The sequence below is a fragment of the Aegilops tauschii genome, chromosome 4, assembly GCF_002575655.3.
Source record: "Aegilops tauschii subsp. strangulata cultivar AL8/78 chromosome 4, Aet v6.0, whole genome shotgun sequence".
NCBI classification, from domain to species: domain Eukaryota; kingdom Viridiplantae; phylum Streptophyta; class Magnoliopsida; order Poales; family Poaceae; genus Aegilops; species Aegilops tauschii.
The window spans coordinates 396,564,599-396,571,037 of NC_053038.3; the positions used below are offsets into that span (position 1 = coordinate 396,564,599).

At 45.1% G+C, this 6,439-nt stretch overlaps 1 long non-coding RNA gene across 3 annotated transcripts; it reads left to right on the forward strand.

Moving 5' to 3' along the window:
• Nucleotides 1-219: 219 nt before the first annotated feature.
• On the forward strand, nucleotides 220-2,983 carry LOC109775091 (uncharacterized). 3 transcript variants are annotated; one of them, XR_002235751.4, is made up of 3 exons: nucleotides 220-868; nucleotides 1,226-1,622; nucleotides 1,716-2,983. It is a non-coding gene; the product is annotated as an uncharacterized lncRNA (long non-coding RNA). The 3 variants fall into 3 exon arrangements; XR_002235752.4 differs by having other exon boundaries at nucleotides 2,541-2,983; XR_012182299.1 differs by having other exon boundaries at nucleotides 1,226-2,983.
• Nucleotides 2,984-6,439: the final 3,456 nt, after the last annotated feature.

Below are 6,439 nucleotides of genomic sequence, written 5' to 3' on the forward strand. Positions count from 1 at the left end.
CGTAGTGTCGCGTTAGTAGCATCCTGCAGTAGTGAATTATACATAAAAAAATACGGCATGCGAGGATCGTGGGCACATGTCCTACAAATCTGTAAATGCCTATAAAATATAAATCACAATCAATCAAGCATTGATGGGATATTTCCTTGTACTGATGGGATTTTTTTCTTTCTTATAATCAATCATGCACGTCAAGAAAAAAGGTACAGTGCGCGGGGATCGTGGCCACATGCCCTACAAATCCGAAAATGCCTATGAAATTGATGGATCCCGCTTCACTCCTCCTCCACCATCCCATCGACTAGGTCTGAATCGAGCCACCTACATCACGGATGTGTGCGTCTACCTGTGCTTGGCGCTTCTTCCTCATCTTCTGTCTGAGCAGATGGCGACGGCGGCGGCCATGTCCTCCTCGTTGCCTTCCCGAGGGCGTAGGGCCACCTCGACCCGATGCATCACCACGAGCCACTGTCCCGCCCCCGTCACCCCCTTGTCCGACACCCTCGAGCTGCTCTTTCTCCGAGTCCACGGCGGGGACGCCCGTACATGTGCGTGTGCTCGTGTACGACTAGCACCTCCCGTAGGCGGGCTGCGTGGCACGCGCCGCCGGCGTGCCGACGGCCGCACTCTTCTCGCAGCCCTGTTCGGTGGATATCATCTACAGGGAGGTCTACGCGGACAGCGTCGGCCCGCCGGTCATGGAAGGGGGCGTGCAGCGGGGCCTGCTGAGCGATGGATGTGCCGTCGCTTGTGGCAGCGCCGGAGTCGTACCGGTTGTTCATGGACGTAGTGGTGGGAGGGCCCGTTCGAAGGGTTGGTGGACGCCGCCGACGTCTTCATCAACTCGTTCCATGAACTCAAGATCAAGGTGAGGTACCTTGTCCGTGCCCCCCCCCCCCCCCCCCCCCCCCCCCCCAACCTGTTTGTTTTTACCAAGTGAAAGATGGATCAAAGCCCAGGTGGAGAGACATGAATGTTCAATTCGAAGATGAAAGATCGCCTTATTTATCTAAGCCCCTTTTTTGTTCTGCATAAACTCAGTTATGATTGACTTTACCATTGCTGCTCACTTCGACATTTGCTGTAATTAACTGTCTTCCTCCCAATATGATTTTATAGCTAGCTTTTCTGTTCCCTTGTAAATCTGCAACAGAGGGAGTTCAGTTCAGATTGTTTCAATTCTCACCAGTAATAAAACAGTCTTTCTTTTTGCTCGTGGTTGCAGAAAGTCGATCTGTTGGAGGCACACATGGGAACAATGTGATTGCTGAACTAATTGAAGATCATGTATGTTGGTCTTCCATATGTCATATGAAATTTCAGAAGCCAATTGTTTTCCCTTCAGGCACCAACAGAGCTATGAATTGTTTTGTATTCAGATGACATAAGGAGTCCTGAATCTCGTATATTTTGTTTATCAAGAGATGAAAATTGGTGCTCTTATGACCTCTGCTGGAATCAACATTGGTCTCTATACTTTTTGTATCATTCTATTCCAAATGTTAAGGTCTATTTTGAGTAAGGTGTCACCTTTTTGTTTTTTTTTCTGATGACTCTTCATTACATTTTTCATACGGTTGGCAGAGTGCTCACAAGTCCTTTGCTGTAGGGTTTATGGCTAAGTAAGTTTGCCTCTAATCAGTTCATATAATTTGATTTCTCTACACAAATTTATGTCACGCTTTAACTTTTATACATTATGTTAACGTTCCCAGGATACGAATGGTGTGAAAATGGTTTATATGAAGCACTGATTAATTTAGTAATACGGATAATGGAATATTTCATGGGAAGCAAGAGATGTGAGGAGGTGCATCTGTAGTCATCGTTTGCAAGAGATAAGCCAATGTTTTTGGGTCTGAAGCAACGCACAGACATTTAGTTCTCACCATACGATTATTATCAGGGAAACACCTTAAATAGGCGATCTGGTCTGGGAAATCCGTGGCTTTGCCCTTGTCGATCTGGTCTGGTCTGGTCTTGTATATATGGATGAATGAATGTGCAACAAGCATATTTGCATTAGTAACTCATCTCGGTGATCTATCTACTATCTAGAATAGTTGTTTTTTTAATGTCGAACCCAACCATGAATGTTGATTAAGCTTGTTGACTTTATTCTACAGGAAGATTTAGCTCCTCTTAATTTGATTATTCAAGATAATTTTCACCGTGCTTCCCCTGGTTGTGAACCTTGATAACATGCTTCACTTGGGGTAACCGTGTTATATGATTTACTTATTATTGAAGGGGTTTATATGGATGGGAATCAGATGAGTTGTATGTGTAGGATAATAGATCAGCAGCAATCAGGCAGCACAGTCAGTGATGCAGGATGATCCATTTTTTTCTAATTTATAAACTTTGGATTAATTGTGTATTCTGCTATTTTATAAAAAAATGTGAGAAGTGGGAGAGAATCTACACCTGTGCTAATGTAAAATTTACTTATGTAGCTGCAGTTTTTTTTAAATCCTACTGTTTATCCTTTTTGGTTGAAAATTGTTTACTAATTATGACATTGTTTTTATTTCTTCCAGATTTGGTATACTATATATTCTTGGATTGAGGGAACTGTCTAACAAGGTGAAAGAGCTAATAGTTGCAGTTTACACCAATCCAATTTGTTTTATTTTAGTGTTGGACATGGTCCATGATGTTTGGGACACTTGCATTGTTGCTGCTTGATCCTATCAAGAGGTTCGATCCTATAATGAATAATGCAGCCAGTTTGGATGTTTGGATGCAAAGCTTTTGAACTGGGTGTTTTTTTTGACAGAAAGACTGTAAGGGAACCCCCTACAGTATAATTGGTGTAACAAACCTAAATTGCAAGTACCGTGCCTTGAACCTGGGTGGGTGGGAAGGCATCAGCCCCTTCCCACCACTAGGCTATGCCTTAGTCTGCCTTTTGAATTGGATGTTGTATAAGTATTTCAGAAAAATATGACTTGCATGGATTGGAGAAAAAAATTTGTTTGTATTTGTTGTCTTATAGGCTAGCTAGCTAGCAACTAGCTTTTTGCTATCTACTATTTGCCCATAGCAACCAACCCACCATACTGAGTTTTACTCCAGTTAGCTTTAAATTTGTTATTTCTACTGAATTTTACATACTAATCCTACGTGCACCTGAATATTTTTGCAGAGATGTATTATGATAACTATATCAAAACTCAATAGTTTATAACTTGTTCTTTCAAACATAACTTGAAAATCTGAATCTACAGGAGCAAGCCTTAGATGAGTGTATATGTTAGTTTGGTAGCTATTGGAAACAACAATCTTCCAAATTCTGGGATGCTCTACAAAACATACGATCTGCTTTGTTGCTAAACCAAACAAAAGCATGATATAATTTGGAATCTTGTTTTTCTTGGCGTCACACATGCGGAAGAAGATGAGAATCGTAAAAAATGATCGTATTTCTTGGGTTAGCTCTAAGATGCTCTTCGGCTGTCTTTTCTCAAAAAGAAAAGTTTAATGATGTATAAAAATCTGACTTTCGTGTATCTATTTGATGATCTATCCGACAGAAGACCCCGCCTTGTTCTTAATTACTACTACCCAAATTGTCGATCTATGTTTCTTATCATAATTTTGTTTGTTTCTTACTGTGAGGAAGAGTGTCACATAGCTAGGGCATTTGTTGTGTCAATGGTTGTTACATATAATCTGAGGATTACCACATGACAACTTTGTGATGGCATGGTGTTATTTTGTTTTCTGGATAGGCAAGAAGAGTCCAACTGGCAAAGCATGATATGAGGATGTTTCTACAATACTCTTCCTCTACTATGAGTTTATAATACATATGAAATAAATGTATACATTTTTCTATTCTAGCACCTACATTTTTATTTATTGATGCTCTTTTGATTATTTTTGGATGTTCTATCCTCTTTGCAGTCATGAAACTGTAAGACATATGCATTTTAAGCCGTATTTGCATTGCTTTTCTTTCATTCAATGGTAATAGTGTCGTGGAATTGTCACGGCAGATGTCCTCGAGCTAGGACTTAGTCGTGGAGCCATCGCAACTAGAAAGCTTGAATGGGTTGTGCGGGACAAGGAACACGAGGGTTTATACTGGTTCGGCCCCTTACGGTGAAGGTAAAAGCCTACGTCCAGTTTGAGGTGATATTGATTAGGGTTACGATTACCGGGGAGCTAAACAGCTATGCCCGGCTCTCGATCAGATTTCTCTCTCTCCAAACCGCTGCCGGGTCGTCCCTTTATATAGGGAGGCTGACGCCCAGCAGCCCTCAGAGTCCTGGCCGGCTCATAAGAATGTCCGGCTCGGACTCTCAACTATACTTGTCTTACACTACAAGTTCTACCATAACAATGATTACAACTACGGGCTTTTAACCATATCCGGGTCTCAGCCCATCTCTGGCCCATCGTCTTCAAACTTGGCTCCGGGCTTCTGGCAACGACCGTACGAGTAACCCGGCCCCTCCTGGCGGGTGACTCTAAGGTCTATATCCTCAACATTAGGCCCCATATTGATTTGAGCCGGCTCACGTCAATCTTCAACTCTTCTGACAGAAAAAATCTCCGGCTTACCATTCATGTGAAGGCCATAACCCGGAGTGACGTCATCCTCTGAGCTCCAGATAATCCGCCATGACGTCATCCTCCATTAAGTCCGTTTTTTACTCCGCCAGATCCGCAACGGATCTTTGCTTTTACTGTCATTCCGAAAATCAAGGCGTCGTGGGGGGGGGGGGGGGGGGGGAGATAACCACGCCGTGGTCTCCTTGAATCTCGCGCCCACTTATGACCTTGCCTTATAAATAGGCCGGCCCGATGGGCTCTTCTCACGCTCTCTTCTTCCTCCTCGCGCCGTCACTCCTCTGCCCGAGTCCTGCCACTGCCGCCGCCGTCGCGCCCCTGGTCTTCATCAACTCGGCCGCTGCATCACCCTGACTCAGACCAGATAAACGGCGGCGACTTCCGCTCTTCTCCGACTCCGGTGAGTCTCTTCTGCCCTGTCAGATAGATCTACCGTAGGGTTCGTCTGTGTTCTTCGCGTTCATCGCCATTGCCACAAGCCTCGGTAGTTCTCGTAGTCACTGCACTTGTTTGGTCTTTTAGCCTTGTATACAACTAGTGCGGTAGTTGTTTAGGCCTCATTTCCAGCGCCTGTAGATCTCTTTCCACTGTATATATGCTTCGTTCGAGCTCAAGAACATCCGCTCGTCTGTTTCTAGGTCTAGAAAATTTTCATTTCACCCGACCATTTTGATCCAAAAAAGTTACTGCAAGATGTGAAACCTGTTTTACCACACTTAGTAAAAACTGCAACCATTGAATCTCGGCGGCTTACGATTCTGGGTTAAAGAGACCACACGCTGTAGAATCCTCCGGTTTAAAGAAAACCATGCATCGTAGATTCCTCCGGCTTAACTGTGATGAGGCCGTAGACAATCAATTTATTCTGAACGCCCCTGCGGCTTAAGCAACCCACTGTACCTGAATATATACCATTAGTCCCCTTCATAAGCCGCCACCGTAGCTTTGAACTGTAGATCTCCGGCTTATAATTAACCCGGATATTTTCCTTTTTGTCATAGACCACCAACTTTCACCATGCCTCCCAAGGCTCCCATCACTTGCAATTGGATGAGGTCCAATGTCACCAACGAGACCCTGGCCAATTTTGTTAAGTCCGGATATTTGCCTAAGAAGGAAATCATGTCCTACCGTGCCCCTGACCCATCGGAAGAGAGACCACAGCCAAGGGACGGGGAGGTAGTGATCTTCGCAGATCATATGAGCCGGGGCTTCGCACCGCCCGGCTCAAAGTTTTTTAGGGATGTGCTCAACTTCTTCGACTTGCGTCCTCAAGATATAGGACCCAACTCCGTATCCAACATCTGCAATTTCCAAGTCTTTTGCGAAGTGTGCCTTGGAGAAGAGCCGAGTCTGCTGCTCTTCCGAGAGCTGTTTTACTTAAACCGCCAAAACGAGTGCGCCAACGGGCCAAGTCTGGAGTTAGGTGGCATCTCCATCCAGCGGCGTAGGGACTGTCTTTTCCCTTACGCAGAACCGCCGAGCCACCCCAAGGACTGGAATATGACTTGGTTCTACTGCCAAGATACATCCCCGGCTGACGAAAACCCGTTGCCCGGCTTTCTCCCCACACGTCTAGAACCGACTCACCCGCTGTCGGACAAGCTGACTGCAGCGGAGCGCTAGCCTCTGCTTCCGACTATCAATAAAATCAAGGCCCTCCTGGGCAATGGTCTGAACGGAATCGACCTGGTCCGGGTCTGGATCTCATGGCGGGTGATCCCATTGAGCCGCCGCCCCGGCTTAATGTGTGAGTACACCGGGCGAAAGGATGACCCTCAGAGGCACAGTCGCAACGATCTTCCAGAAGACGTTGCTGAGGAAGAGACCAAGGCTCTGTTAAACGAGAGTCTGGCAGACT